The following is a 15,514-nucleotide window of genomic DNA, read 5'->3' on the forward strand; positions in this document are numbered from 1 at the left end:
GCAGAGAGAGTGTTTCAGAGCTGCTCAATTAAAAGTAAGCTTCAACTCTGTTAACCGAATGTTCAGAGCCCAAAGAAGTTTCACACAATGCTTCTGTGTAGTTTTTATTTGAAGATATTTCTTCTTCCACTATAGGCCCCTTAGTGCTCTGAATATCCACTTCCAGTTTCTACAGAGAGAGTGTTTCAGAACTGCTGAATCAAAAGTAAGCTTCAACTGTGTTAGCTGAATGCACAGAACAGAAAGAAATTTCACAGAATGCTTCTGTGTAGTTTTTATTTGAAGTTATTCCTTTTTCCACTATAGGCCCCTTAGCGCTCCGAATGTCCACTTGCACTTTCTACAGAAAGAGTGTTTCAGATGTGCACAATCCAAAGTAAGCTTCAAGTCTGCTAGTTGAAAGCGCAGAACAGAGAGAAGTTTCACAGAATACTTCTGTGTAGTTTTTATTGGAAGATATTCCTTTTTCCAATGTAGGCCCCTTAGCGATCGGAATGTCCACTTGCAGTTTCCGCAGAAGCAGTGTTTTAGAACTGCTGAATCAAAAGTAAGGCTCAACTCTGTTAGTTGAATGCAAAGAAGAGAAAGAAGTTTCACTGAATGCTTCTGTGTTGTTTTTATTTGAAGATATTCCTTTTTCAACTAAAGGATCCTAAGCCCTCCAAATGTCCACTTGCAGTTTCTACAGAAAGAGTGTTTCAGAACTGCTCAATGCAAAGTACAGTTCAACTCTTTTAGTTGAATGCACAGAACAGAAAGAAGTTTCACAGAATGCTTCTGTGTAGCTTTTATTTGAAGATACTCCTCTTTCCACTATAGGCCCTTTAGCGCTCCGATTGTCCACATGTAATTTCTACAGAAAGTTTGCTTCAGAACTGCTCACTAAAAAGTAAGGTTCAACTCTGTTAGTTGAATGCACAGAACAGAAAGAAGTTTCGCAGAATGCTTCTCTGTAGTTTTTATTTGAAGATATTCCTTTTTCCAATAGAGGACCCTTGGCGCTCCAATTGTTCACTTGCAGTTTCCCCAGAAGGAGTGTTTCAGAACTTCTCAATCAAAAGTAATGTCAAATTCTGTTAGTTGAATGCACAGAACAGAAAGAAGTTTCGCAGAATGCTTCTGTGTAGTTTTTATTTGAAGTTATTCCTTTTTCCACTATAGGCCCCTTAGCGCTCCGAATGTCCACTTGCACTTTCTACAGAAAGAGTGTTTCAGATGTGCACAATCCAAAGTAAGGTTCAACTCTGTTAGTTGAATGCAAAGAAGAGAAAGAAGTTTCACAGAATGCTTCTGTGTTGTTTTTATTTGAAGATATTCCTTTTTCCACTTAAGGATCCTAAGCCGTCCAAATGTCCACTTGCAGTTTCTACAGAAAGAGTGTTTCAGAACTGCTCAATGCAAAGTAAATTTCAACTCTTTTAGCTGAATGCACAGAAAAGAAAGAAGTTTCACAGAATGTTTCTGTGTAGCTTTTATTTGAAGATAGTCCTGTTTCCACTATAGGCCCTTTATCGCTCCGATTGTCCCCTTGCAATTTCTACAGAAAGTGTGCTTCAGAACTGCTCATTAAAAAGTAAGGTTCAACTCTGTTAGTTGAATGCACAGAACAGAAAGAAGTTTCGCAGAATGCTTCTCTGTAGTTTTTATTTGAGGATATTCCTTTTTCCAATAGACGACCCTTGGCGCTCCAATTGTTCACTTGCAGTTTCCCCAGAAGGAGTGTTTCAGAACTTCTCAATCAAAAGTAATGTTAAATTCTGTTAGTTGAATGCACAGAATAGAAAGAAGTTTCGCAGAATGCTTCTGTGTCGTTCTTACTTGAAGATATTCCTTTTTCCACTAAAATCCCCTTAGCGCTCAGAATGTCCACTTGCAGCTACTGCAGAGAGAGTGTTTCAGAGCTGCTCAATTAAAAGTAAGCTTCAACTCTGTTAACCGAATGTTCAGAGCCCAAAGAAGTTTCACACAATGCTTCTGTGTAGTTTTTATTTGAAGATATTTCTTCTTCCACTATAGGCCCCTTAGTGCTCTGAATATCCACTTCCAGTTTCTACAGAGAGAGTGTTTCAGAACTGCTGAATCAAAAGTAAGCTTCAACTGTGTTAGCTGAATGCACAGAACAGAAAGAAATTTCACAGAATGCTTCTGTGTAGTTTTTATTTGAAGTTATTCCTTTTTCCACTATAGGCCCCTTAGCGCTCCGAATGTCCACTTGCACTTTCTACAGAAAGAGTGTTTCAGATGTGCACAATCCAAAGTAAGCTTCAAGTCTGCTAGTTGAAAGCGCAGAACAGAGAGAAGTTTCACAGAATACTTCTGTGTAGTTTTTATTGGAAGATATTCCTTTTTCCAATGTAGGCCCCTTAGCGATCGGAATGTCCACTTGCAGTTTCCGCAGAAGCAGTGTTTTAGAACTGCTGAATCAAAAGTAAGGCTCAACTCTGTTAGTTGAATGCAAAGAAGAGAAAGAAGTTTCACTGAATGCTTCTGTGTTGTTTTTATTTGAAGATATTCCTTTTTCAACTAAAGGATCCTAAGCCCTCCAAATGTCCACTTGCAGTTTCTACAGAAAGAGTGTTTCAGAACTGCTCAATGCAAAGTACAGTTCAACTCTTTTAGTTGAATGCACAGAACAGAAAGAAGTTTCACAGAATGCTTCTGTGTAGCTTTTATTTGAAGATACTCCTCTTTCCACTATAGGCCCTTTAGCGCTCCGATTGTCCACATGTAATTTCTACAGAAAGTTTGCTTCAGAACTGCTCACTAAAAAGTAAGGTTTAACTCTGTTAGTTGAATGCACAGAACAGAAAGAAGTTTCGCAGAATGCTTCTCTGTAGTTTTTATTTGAAGATATTCCTTTTTCCAATAGAGGACCCTTGGCGCTCCAATTGTTCACTTGCAGTTTCCCCAGAAGGAGTGTTTCAGAACTTCTCAATCAAAAGTAATGTCAAATTCTGTTAGTTGAATGCACAGAACAGAAAGAAGTTTCGCAGAATGCTTCTGTGTAGTTTTTATTTGAAGTTATTCCTTTTTCCACTATAGGCCCCTTAGCGCTCCGAATGTCCACTGGTACTTTCTACAGAAAGAGTGTTTCAGATGTGCACAATCCAAAGTAAGGTTCAACTCTGTTAGTTGAATGCAAAGAAGAGAAAGAAGTTTCACAGAATGCTTCTGTGTTGTTTTTATTTGAAGATATTCCTTTTTCCACTTAAGGATCCTAAGCCCTCCAAATGTCCACTTGCAGTTTCTACAGAAAGAGTGTTTCAGAACTGCTCAATGCAAAGTAAAGTTCAACTCTTTTAGCTGAATGCACAGAAAAGAAAGAAGTTTCACAGAATGTTTCTGTGTAGCTTTTATTTGAAGATAGTCCTGTTTCCACTATAGGCCCTTTATCGCTCCGATTGTCCACTTGCAATTTCTACAGAAAGTGTGCTTCAGAACTGCTCATTAAAAAGTAAGGTTCAACTCTGTTAGTTGAATGCACAGAACAGAAAGAAGTTTCGCAGAATGCTTCTCTGTAGTTTTTATTTGAAGATATTCCTTTTTCCAATAGAGGACCCTTGGCGCTCCAATTGTTCACTTGCAGTTTCCCCAGAAGGAGTGTTTCAGAACTTCTCAATCAAAAGTAATGTTAAATTCTATTAGTTGAATGCACAGAACAGAAAGAAGTTTCGCAGAATGCTTCTGTGTAGTTCTTACTTGAAGATATTCCTTTTTCCACTAAAGGCCCCTTAGCGCTCAGAATGTCCACTTGCAGCTACTGCAGAGAGAGTGTTTCAGAGCTGCTCAATTAAAAGTAAGCTTCAACTCTGTTAACCGAATGTTCAGAGCCCAAAGAAGTTTCACACAATGCTTCTGTGTAGTTTTTATTTGAAGATATTTCTTCCACTATAGGCCCCTTAGTGCTCTGAATATCCACTTCCAGTTTCTACAGAGAGAGTGTTTCAGAACTGCTGAATCAAAAGTAAGCTTCAACTGTGTTAGCTGAATGCACAGAACAGAAAGAAATTTCACAGAATGCTTCTGTGTAGTTTTTATTTGAAGTTATTCCTTTTTCCACTATAGGCCCCTTAGCGCTCCGAATGTCCACTTGCACTTTCTACAGAAAGAGTGTTTCAGATGTGCACAATCCAAAGTAATCTTCAAGTCTGCTAGTTGAAAGCGCAGAACAGAGAGAAGTTTCACAGAATACTTCTGTGTAGTTTTTATTGGAAGATATTCCTTTTTCCAATGTAGGCCCCTTAGCGATCGGAATGTCCACTTGCAGTTTCCGCAGAAGCAGTGTTTTAGAACTGCTGAATCAAAAGTAAGGCTCAACTCTGTTAGTTGAATGCAAAGAAGAGAAAGAAGTTTCACTGAATGCTTCTGTGTTGTTTTTATTTGAAGATATTCCTTTTTCAACTAAAGGATCCTAAGCCCTCCAAATGTCCACTTGCAGTTTCTACAGAAAGAGTGTTTCAGAACTGCTCAATGCAAAGTACAGTTCAACTCTTTTAGTTGAATGCACAGAACAGAAAGAAGTTTCACAGAATGCTTCTGTGTAGCTTTTATTTGAAGATACTCCTCTTTCCACTATAGGCCCTTTAGCGCTCCGATTGTCCACATGTAATTTCTACAGAAAGTTTGCTTCAGAACTGCTCACTAAAAAGTAAGGTTCAACTCTGTTAGTTGAATGCACAGAACAGAAAGAAGTTTCGCAGAATGCTTCTCTGTAGTTTTTATTTGAAGATATTCCTTTTTCCAATAGAGGACCCTTGGCGCTCCAATTGTTCACTTGCAGTTTCCCCAGAAGGAGTGTTTCAGAACTTCTCAATCAAAAGTAATGTCAAATTCTGTTAGTTGAATGCACAGAACAGAAAGAAGTTTCGCAGAATGCTTCTGTGTAATTTTTATTTGAAGTTATTCCTTTTTCCACTATAGGCCCCTTAGCGCTCCGAATGTCCACTTGCACTTTCTACAGAAAGAGTGTTTCAGATGTGCACAATCCAAAGTAAGGTTCAACTCTGTTAGTTGAATGCAAAGAAGAGAAAGAAGTTTCACAGAATGCTTCTGTGTTGTTTTTATTTGAAGATATTCCTTTTTCCACTTAAGGATCCTAAGCCCTCCAAATGTCCACTTGCAGTTTCTACAGAAAGAGTGTTTCAGAACTGCTCAATGCAAAGTAAAGTTCAACTCTTTTAGCTGAATGCACAGAAAAGAAAGAAGTTTCACAGAATGTTTCTGTGGAGCTTTTATTTGAAGATAGTCCTGTTTCCACTATAGGCCCTTTATCGCTCCGATTGTCCCCTTGCAATTTCTACAGAAAGTGTGCTTCAGAACTGCTCATTAAAAAGTAAGGTTCAACTCTGTTAGTTGAATGCACAGAACAGAAAGAAGTTTCGCAGAATGCTTCTCTGTAGTTTTTATTTGAGGATATTCCTTTTTCCAATAGACGACCCTTGGCGCTCCAATTGTTCACTTGCAGTTTCCCCAGAAGGAGTGTTTCAGAACTTCTCAATCAAAAGTAATGTTAAATTCTGTTAGTTGAATGCACAGAATAGAAAGAAGTTTCGCAGAATGCTTCTGTGTCGTTCTTACTTGAAGATATTCCTTTTTCCACTAAAGGCCCCTTAGCGCTCAGAATGTCCACTTGCAGCTACTGCAGAGAGAGTGTTTCAGAGCTGCTCAATTAAAAGTAAGCTTCAACTCTGTTAACCGAATGTTCAGAGCCCAAAGAAGTTTCACACAATGCTTCTGTGTAGTTTTTATTTGAAGATATTTCTTCTTCCACTATAGGCCCCTTAGTGCTCTGAATATCCACTTCCAGTTTCTACAGAGAGAGTGTTTCAGAACTGCTGAATCAAAAGTAAGCTTCAACTGTGTTAGCTGAATGCACAGAACAGAAAGAAATTTCACAGAATGCTTCTGTGTAGTTTTTATTTGAAGTTATTCCTTTTTCCACTATAGGCCCCTTAGCGCTCCGAATGTCCACTTGCACTTTCTACAGAAAGAGTGTTTCAGATGTGCACAATCCAAAGTAAGCTTCAAGTCTGCTAGTTGAAAGCGCAGAACAGAGAGAAGTTTCACAGAATACTTCTGTGTAGTTTTTATTGGAAGATATTCCTTTTTCCAATGTAGGCCCCTTAGCGATCGGAATGTCCACTTGCAGTTTCCGCAGAAGCAGTGTTTTAGAACTGCTGAATCAAAAGTAAGGCTCAACTCTGTTAGTTGAATGCAAAGAAGAGAAAGAAGTTTCACTGAATGCTTCTGTGTTGTTTTTATTTGAAGATATTCCTTTTTCAACTAAAGGATCCTAAGCCCTCCAAATGTCCACTTGCAGTTTCTACAGAAAGAGTGTTTCAGAACTGCTCAATGCAAAGTACAGTTCAACTCTCTTAGTTGAATGCACAGAACAGAAAGAAGTTTCACAGAATGCTTCTGTGTAGCTTTTATTTGAAGATACTCCTCTTTCCACTATAGGCCCTTTAGCGCTCCGATTGTCCACATGTAATTTCTACAGAAAGTTTGCTTCAGAACTGCTCACTAAAAAGTAAGGTTCAACTCTGTTAGTTGAATGCACAGAACAGAAAGAAGTTTCGCAGAATGCTTCTCTGTAGTTTTTATTTGAAGATATTCCTTTTTCCAATAGAGGACCCTTGGCGCTCCAATTGTTCACTTGCAGTTTCCCCAGAAGGAGTGTTTCAGAACTTCTCAATCAAAAGTAATGTCAAATTCTGTTAGTTGAATGCACAGAACAGAAAGAAGTTTCGCAGAATGCTTCTGTGTAGTTTTTATTTGAAGTTATTCCTTTTTCCACTATAGGCCCCTTAGCGCTCCGAAAGTCCACTTGCACTTTCTACAGAAAGAGTGTTTCAGATGTGCACAATCCAAAGTAAGGTTCAACTCTGTTAGTTGAATGCAAAGAAGAGAAAGAAGTTTCACAGAATGCTTCTGTGTTGTTTTTATTTGAAGATATTCCTTTTTCCACTTAAGGATCCTAAGCCCTCCAAATGTCCACATGCCGTTTCTACAGAAAGAGTGTTTCAGAACTGCTCAATGCAAAGTAAAGTTCAACTCTTTTAGCTGAATGCACAGAAAAGAAAGAAGTTTCACAGAATGTTTCTGTGGAGCTTTTATTTGAAGATAGTCCTGTTTCCACTATAGGCCCTTTATCGCTCCGATTGTCCACTTGCAATTTCTACAGAAAGTGTGCTTCAGAACTGCTCATTAAAAAGTAAGGTTCAACTCTGTTAGTTGAATGCACAGAACAGAAAGAAGTTTCGCAGAATGCTTCTCTGTAGTTTTTATTTGAAGATATTCCTTTTTCCAATAGAGGACCCTTGGCGCTCCAATTGTTCACTTGCAGTTTCCCCAGAAGGAGTGTTTCAGAACTTCTCAATCAAAAGTATTGTTAAATTCTGTTAGTTGAATGCACAGAACAGAAAGAAGTTTCACAGAATGCTTCTGTGTAGTTCTTACTTGAAGATATTCCTTTTTCCACTAAAGGCCCCTTAGCGCTCAGAATGTCCACTTGCAGCTACTGCAGAGAGAGTGTTTCAGAGCTGCTCAATTAAAAGTAAGCTTCAACTCTGTTAACCGAATGTTCAGAGCCCAAAGAAGTTTCACACAATGCTTCTGTGTAGTTTTTATTTGAAGATATTTCTTCCACTATAGGCCCCTTAGTGCTCTGAATATCCACTTCCAGTTTCTACAGAGAGAGTGTTTCAGAACTGCTGAATCAAAAGTAAGCTTTAACTGTGTTAGCTGAATGCACAGAACAGAAAGAAATTTCACAGAATGCTTCTGTGTAGTTTTTATTTGAAGTTATTCCTTTTTCCACTATAGGCCCCTTAGCGCTCCGAATGTCCACTTGCACTTTCTACAGAAAGAGTGTTTCAGATGTGCACAATCCAAAGTAAGCTTCAAGTCTGCCAGTTGAAAGCGCAGAACAGAGAGAAGTTTCACAGAATACTTCTGTGTAGTTTTTATTGGAAGATATTCCTTTTTCCAATGTAGGCCCCTTAGCGATCGGAATGTCCACTTGCAGTTTCCGCAGAAGCAGTGTTTCAGAACTGCTGAATCAAAAGTAAGGCTCAACTCTGTTAGTTGAATGCAAAGAAGAGAAAGAAGTTTCACTGAATGCTTCTGTGTTGTTTTTATTTGAAGATATTCCTTTTTCAACTAAAGGATCCTAAGCCCTCCAAATGTCCACTTGCAGTTTCTACAGAAAGAGTGTTTCAGAACTGCTCAATGCAAAGTACAGTTCAACTCTTTTAGTTGAATGCACAGAACAGAAAGAAGTTTCACAGAATGCTTCTGTGTAGCTTTTATTTGAAGATACTCCTCTTTCCACTATAGGCCCTTTAGCGCTCCGATTGTCCACATGTAATTTCTACAGAAAGTTTGCTTCAGAACTGCTCACTAAAAAGTAAGGTTCAACTCTGTTAGTTGAATGCACAGAACAGAAAGAAGTTTCGCAGAATGCTTCTCTGTAGTTTTTATTTGAAGATATTCCTTTTTCCAATAGAGGACCCTTGGCGCTCCAATTGTTCACTTGCAGTTTCCCCAGAAGGAGTGTTTCAGAACTTCTCAATCAAAAGTAATGTCAAATTCTGTTAGTTGAATGCACAGAACAGAAAGAAGTTTCGCAGAATGCTTCTGTGTAGTTTTTATTTGAAGTTATTCCTTTTTCCACTATAGGCCCCTTAGCGCTCCGAATGTCCACTTGCACTTTCTACAGAAAGAGTGTTTCAGATGTGCACAATCCAAAGTAAGGTTCAACTCTGTTAGTTGAATGCAAAGAAGAGAAAGAAGTTTCACAGAATGCTTCTGTGTTGTTTTTATTTGAAGATATTCCTTTTTCCACTTAAGGATCCTAAGCCCTCCAAATGTCCACTTGCAGTTTCTACAGAAAGAGTGTTTCAGAACTGCTCAATGCAAAGTAAAGTTCAACTCTTTTAGCTGAATGCACAGAAAAGAAAGAAGTTTCACAGAATGTTTCTGTGGAGCTTTTATTTGAAGATAGTCCTGTTTCCACTATAGGCCCTTTATCGCTCCGATTGTCCCCTTGCAATTTCTACAGAAAGTGTGCTTCAGAACTGCTCATTAAAAAGTAAGGTTCAACTCTGTTAGTTGAATGCACAGAACAGAAAGAAGTTTCGCAGAATGCTTCTCTGTAGTTTTTATTTGAGGATATTCCTTTTTCCAATAGACGACCCTTGGCGCTCCAATTGTTCACTTGCAGTTTCCCCAGAAGGAGTGTTTCAGAACTTCTCAATCAAAAGTAATGTTAAATTCTGTTAGTTGAATGCACAGAACAGAAAGAAGTTTCGCAGAATGCTTCTGTGTCGTTCTTACTTGAAGATATTCCTTTTTCCACTAAAGGCCCCTTAGCGCTCAGAATGTCCACTTGCAGCTACTGCAGAGAGAGTGTTTCAGAGCTGCTCAATTAAAAGTAAGCTTCAACTCTGTTAACCGAATGTTCAGAGCCCAAAGAAGTTTCACACAATGCTTCTGTGTAGTTTTTATTTGAAGATATTTCTTCTTCCACTATAGGCCCCTTAGTGCTCTGAATATCCACTTCCAGTTTCTACAGAGAGAGTGTTTCAGAACTGCTGAATCAAAAGTAAGCTTCAACTGTGTTAGCTGAATGCACAGAACAGAAAGAAATTTCACAGAATGCTTCTGTGTAGTTTTTATTTGAAGTTATTCCTTTTTCCACTATAGGCCCCTTAGCGCTCCGAATGTCCACTTGCACTTTCTACAGAAAGAGTGTTTCAGATGTGCACAATCCAAAGTAAGCTTCAAGTCTGCTAGTTGAAAGCGCAGAACAGAGAGAAGTTTCACAGAATACTTCTGTGTAGTTTTTATTGGAAGATATTCCTTTTTCCAATGTAGGCCCCTTAGCGATCGGAATGTCCACTTGCAGTTTCCGCAGAAGCAGTGTTTTAGAACTGCTGAATCAAAAGTAAGGCTCAACTCTGTTAGTTGAATGCAAAGAAGAGAAAGAAGTTTCACTGAATGCTTCTGTGTTGTTTTTATTTGAAGATATTCCTTTTTCAACTAAAGGATCCTAAGCCCTCCAAATGTCCACTTGCAGTTTCTACAGAAAGAGTGTTTCAGAACTGCTCAATGCAAAGTACAGTTCAACTCTTTTAGTTGAATGCACAGAACAGAAAGAAGTTTCACAGAATGCTTCTGTGTAGCTTTTATTTGAAGATACTCCTCTTTCCACTATAGGCCCTTTAGCGCTCCGATTGTCCACATGTAATTTCTACAGAAAGTTTGCTTCAGAACTGCTCACTAAAAAGTAAGGTTCAACTCTGTTAGTTGAATGCACAGAACAGAAAGAAGTTTCGCAGAATGCTTCTCTGTAGTTTTTATTTGAAGATATTCCTTTTTCCAATAGAGGACCCTTGGCGCTCCAATTGTTCACTTGCAGTTTCCCCAGAAGGAGTGTTTCAGAACTTCTCAATCAAAAGTAATGTCAAATTCTGTTAGTTGAATGCACAGAACAGAAAGAAGTTTCGCAGAATGCTTCTGTGTAGTTTTTATTTGAAGTTATTCCTTTTTCCACTATAGGCCCCTTAGCGCTCCGAATGTCCACTTGCACTTTCTACAGAAAGAGTGTTTCAGATGTGCACAATCCAAAGTAAGGTTCAACACTGTTAGTTGAATGCAAAGAAGAGAAAGAAGTTTCACAGAATGCTTCTGTGTTGTTTTTATTTGAAGATATTCCTTTTTCCACTTAAGGATCCTAAGCCCTCCAAATGTCCACATGCAGTTTCTACAGAAAGAGTGTTTCAGAACTGCTCAATGCAAAGTAAAGTTCAACTCTTTTAGCTGAATGCACAGAAAAGAAAGAAGTTTCACAGAATGTTTCTGTGGAGCTTTTATTTGAAGATAGTCCTGTTTCCACTATAGGCCCTTTATCGCTCCGATTGTCCACTTGCAATTTCTACAGAAAGTGTGCTTCAGAACTGCTCATTAAAAAGTAAGGTTCAACTCTGTTAGTTGAATGCACAGAACAGAAAGAAGTTTCGCAGAATGCTTCTCTGTAGTTTTTATTTGAAGATATTCCTTTTTCCAATAGAGGACCCTTGGCGCTCCAATTGTTCACTTGCAGTTTCCCCAGAAGGAGTGTTTCAGAACTTCTCAATCAAAAGTATTGTTAAATTCTGTTAGTTGAATGCACAGAACAGAAAGAAGTTTCACAGAATGCTTCTGTGTAGTTCTTACTTGAAGATATTCCTTTTTCCACTAAAGGCCCCTTAGCGCTCAGAATGTCCACTTGCAGCTACTGCAGAGAGAGTGTTTCAGAGCTGCTCAATTAAAAGTAAGCTTCAACTCTGTTAACCGAATGTTCAGAGCCCAAAGAAGTTTCACACAATGCTTCTGTGTAGTTTTTATTTGAAGATATTTCTTCCACTATAGGCCCCTTAGTGCTCTGAATATCCACTTCCAGTTTCTACAGAGAGAGTGTTTCAGAACTGCTGAATCAAAAGTAAGCTTTAACTGTGTTAGCTGAATGCACAGAACAGAAAGAAATTTCACAGAATGCTTCTGTGTAGTTTTTATTTGAAGTTATTCCTTTTTCCACTATAGGCCCCTTAGCGCTCCGAATGTCCACTTGCACTTTCTACAGAAAGAGTGTTTCAGATGTGCACAATCCAAAGTAAGCTTCAAGTCTGCCAGTTGAAAGCGCAGAAAAGAGAGAAGTTTGACAGAATACTTCTGTGTAGTTTTTATTGGAAGATATTCTTTTTCCAATGTAGGCCCCTTAGCGATCGGAATGTCCACTTGCAGTTTCCGCAGAAGCAGTGTTTCAGAACTGCTGAATCAAAAGTAAGGCTCAACTCTGTTAGTTGAATGCAAAGAAGAGAAAGAAGTTTCACTGAATGCTTCTGTGTTGTTTTTATTTGAAGATATTCCTTTTTCAACTAAAGGATCCTAAGCCCTCCAAATGTCCACTTGCAGTTTCTACAGAAAGAGTGTTTCAGAACTGCTCAATGCAAAGTACAGTTCAACTCTTTTAGTTGAATGCACAGAACAGAAAGAAGTTTCACAGAATGCTTCTGTGTAGCTTTTATTTGAAGATACTCCTCTTTCCACTATAGGCCCTTTAGCGCTCCGATTGTCCACATGTAATTTCTACAGAAAGTTTGCTTCAGAACTGCTCACTAAAAAGTAAGGTTCAACTCTGTTAGTTGAATGCACAGAACAGAAAGAAGTTTCGCAGAATGCTTCTCTGTAGTTTTTATTTGAAGATATTCCTTTTTCCAATAGAGGACCCTTGGCGCTCCAATTGTTCACTTGCAGTTTCCCCAGAAGGAGTGTTTCAGAACTTCTCAATCAAAAGTAATGTCAAATTCTGTTAGTTGAATGCACAGAACAGAAAGAAGTTTCGCAGAATGCTTCTGTGTAGTTTTTATTTGAAGTTATTCCTTTTTCCACTATAGGCCCCTTAGCGCTCCGAATGTCCACTTGCACTTTCTACAGAAAGAGTGTTTCAGATGTGCACAATCCAAAGTAAGGTTCAACTCTGTTAGTTGAATGCAAAGAAGAGAAAGAAGTTTCACAGAATGCTTCTGTGTTGTTTTTATTTGAAGATATTCCTTTTTCCACTTAAGGATCCTAAGCCCTCCAAATGTCCACTTGCAGTTTCTACAGAAAGAGTGTTCCAGAACTGCTCAATGCAAAGTAAAGTTCAACTCTTTTAGCTGAATGCACAGAAAAGAAAGAAGTTTCACAGAATGTTTCTGTGGAGCTTTTATTTGAAGATAGTCCTGTTTCCACTATAGGCCCTTTATCGCTCCGATTGTCCCCTTGCAATTTCTACAGAAAGTGTGCTTCAGAACTGCTCATTAAAAAGTAAGGTTCAACTCTGTTAGTTGAATGCACAGAACAGAAAGAAGTTTCGCAGAATGCTTCTCTGTAGTTTTTATTTGAGGATATTCCTTTTTCCAATAGACGACCCTTGGCGCTCCAATTGTTCACTTGCAGTTTCCCCAGAAGGAGTGTTTCAGAACTTCTCAATCAAAAGTAATGTTAAATTCTGTTAGTTGAATGCACAGAACAGAAAGAAGTTTCGCAGAATGCTTCTGTGTCGTTCTTACTTGAAGATATTCCTTTTTCCACTAAAGGCCCCTTAGCGCTCAGAATGTCCACTTGCAGCTACTGCAGAGAGAGTGTTTCAGAGCTGCTCAATTAAAAGTAAGCTTCAACTCTGTTAACCGAATGTTCAGAGCCCAAAGAAGTTTCACACAATGCTTCTGTGTAGTTTTTATTTGAAGATATTTCTTCTTCCACTATAGGCCCCTTAGTGCTCTGAATATCCACTTCCAGTTTCTACAGAGAGAGTGTTTCAGAACTGCTGAATCAAAAGTAAGCTTCAACTGTGTTAGCTGAATGCACAGAACAGAAAGAAATTTCACAGAATGCTTCTGTGTAGTTTTTATTTGAAGTTATTCCTTTTTCCACTATAGGCCCCTTAGCGCTCCGAATGTCCACTTGCACTTTCTACAGAAAGAGTGTTTCAGATGTGCACAATCCAAAGTAAGCTTCAAGTCTGCCAGTTGAAAGCGCAGAACAGAGAGAAGTTTCACAGAATACTTCTGTGTAGTTTTTATTGGAAGATATTCCTTTTTCCAATGTAGGCCCCTTAGCGATCGGAATGTCCACTTGCAGTTTCCGCAGAAGCAGTGTTTCAGAACTGCTGAATCAAAAGTAAGGCTCAACTCTGTTAGTTGAATGCAAAGAAGAGAAAGAAGTTTCACTGAATGCTTCTGTGTTGTTTTTATTTGAAGATATTCCTTTTTCAACTAAAGGATCCTAAGCCCTCCAAATGTCCACTTGCAGTTTCTACAGAAAGAGTGTTTCAGAACTGCTCAATGCAAAGTACAGTTCAACTCTTTTAGTTGAATGCACAGAACAGAAAGAAGTTTCACAGAATGCTTCTGTGTAGCTTTTATTTGAAGATACTCCTCTTTCCACTATAGGCCCTTTAGCGCTCCGATTGTCCACATGTAATTTCTACAGAAAGTTTGCTTCAGAACTGCTCACTAAAAAGTAAGGTTCAACTCTGTTAGTTGAATGCACAGAACAGAAAGAAGTTTCGCAGAATGCTTCTCTGTAGTTTTTATTTGAAGATATTCCTTTTTCCAATAGAGGACCCTTGGCGCTCCAATTGTTCACTTGCAGTTTCCCCAGAAGGAGTGTTTCAGAACTTCTCAATCAAAAGTAATGTCAAATTCTGTTAGTTGAATGCACAGAACAGAAAGAAGTTTCGCAGAATGCTTCTGTGTAGTTTTTATTTGAAGTTATTCCTTTTTCCACTATAGGCCCCTTAGCGCTCCGAATGTCCACTTGCACTTTCTACAGAAAGAGTGTTTCAGATGTGCACAATCCAAAGTAAGGTTCAACTCTGTTAGTTGAATGCAAAGAAGAGAAAGAAGTTTCACAGAATGCTTCTGTGTTGTTTTTATTTGAAGATATTCCTTTTTCCACTTAAGGATCCTAAGCCCTCCAAATGTCCACTTGCAGTTTCTACAGAAAGAGTGTTTCAGAACTGCTCAATGCAAAGTAAAGTTCAACTCTTTTAGCTGAATGCACAGAAAAGAAAGAAGTTTCACAGAATGTTTCTGTGGAGCTTTTATTTGAAGATAGTCCTGTTTCCACTATAGGCCCTTTATCGCTCCGATTGTCCCCTTGCAATTTCTACAGAAAGTGTGCTTCAGAACTGCTCATTAAAAAGTAAGGTTCAACTCTGTTAGTTGAATGCACAGAACAGAAAGAAGTTTCGCAGAATGCTTCTCTGTAGTTTTTATTTGAGGATATTCCTTTTTCCAATAGACGACCCTTGGCGCTCCAATTGTTCACTTGCAGTTTCCCCAGAAGGAGTGTTTCAGAACTTCTCAATCAAAAGTAATGTTAAATTCTGTTAGTTGAATGCACAGAACAGAAAGAAGTTTCGCAGAATGCTTCTGTGTCGTTCTTACTTGAAGATATTCCTTTTTCCACTAAAGGCCCCTTAGCGCTCAGAATGTCCACTTGCAGCTACTGCAGAGAGAGTGTTTCAGAGCTGCTCAATTAAAAGTAAGCTTCAACTCTGTTAACCGAATGTTCAGAGCCCAAAGAAGTTTCACACAATGCTTCTGTGTAGTTTTTATTTGAAGATATTTCTTCTTCCACTATAGGCCCCTTAGTGCTCTGAATATCCACTTCCAGTTTCTACAGAGAGAGTGTTTCAGAACTGCTGAATCAAAAGTAAGCTTCAACTGTGTTAGCTGAATGCACAGAACAGAAAGAAATTTCACAGAATGCTTCTGTGTAGTTTTTATTTGAAGTTATTCCTTTTTCCACTATAGGCCCCTTAGCGCTCCGAATGTCCACTTGCACTTTCTACAGAAAGAGTGTTTCAGATGTGCACAATCCAAAGTAAGCTTCAAGTCTGCTAGTTGAAAGCGCAGAACAGAGAGAAGTTTCACAGAATACTTCTGTGTAGTTTTTATTGGAAGATATTCCTTTTTCCAATGTA

The sequence above is a fragment of the Symphalangus syndactylus genome, chromosome 14 (genome assembly GCF_028878055.3).
Source record: "Symphalangus syndactylus isolate Jambi chromosome 14, NHGRI_mSymSyn1-v2.1_pri, whole genome shotgun sequence".
In the NCBI taxonomy this organism is placed as follows: Eukaryota; Metazoa; Chordata; class Mammalia; order Primates; family Hylobatidae; genus Symphalangus; species Symphalangus syndactylus.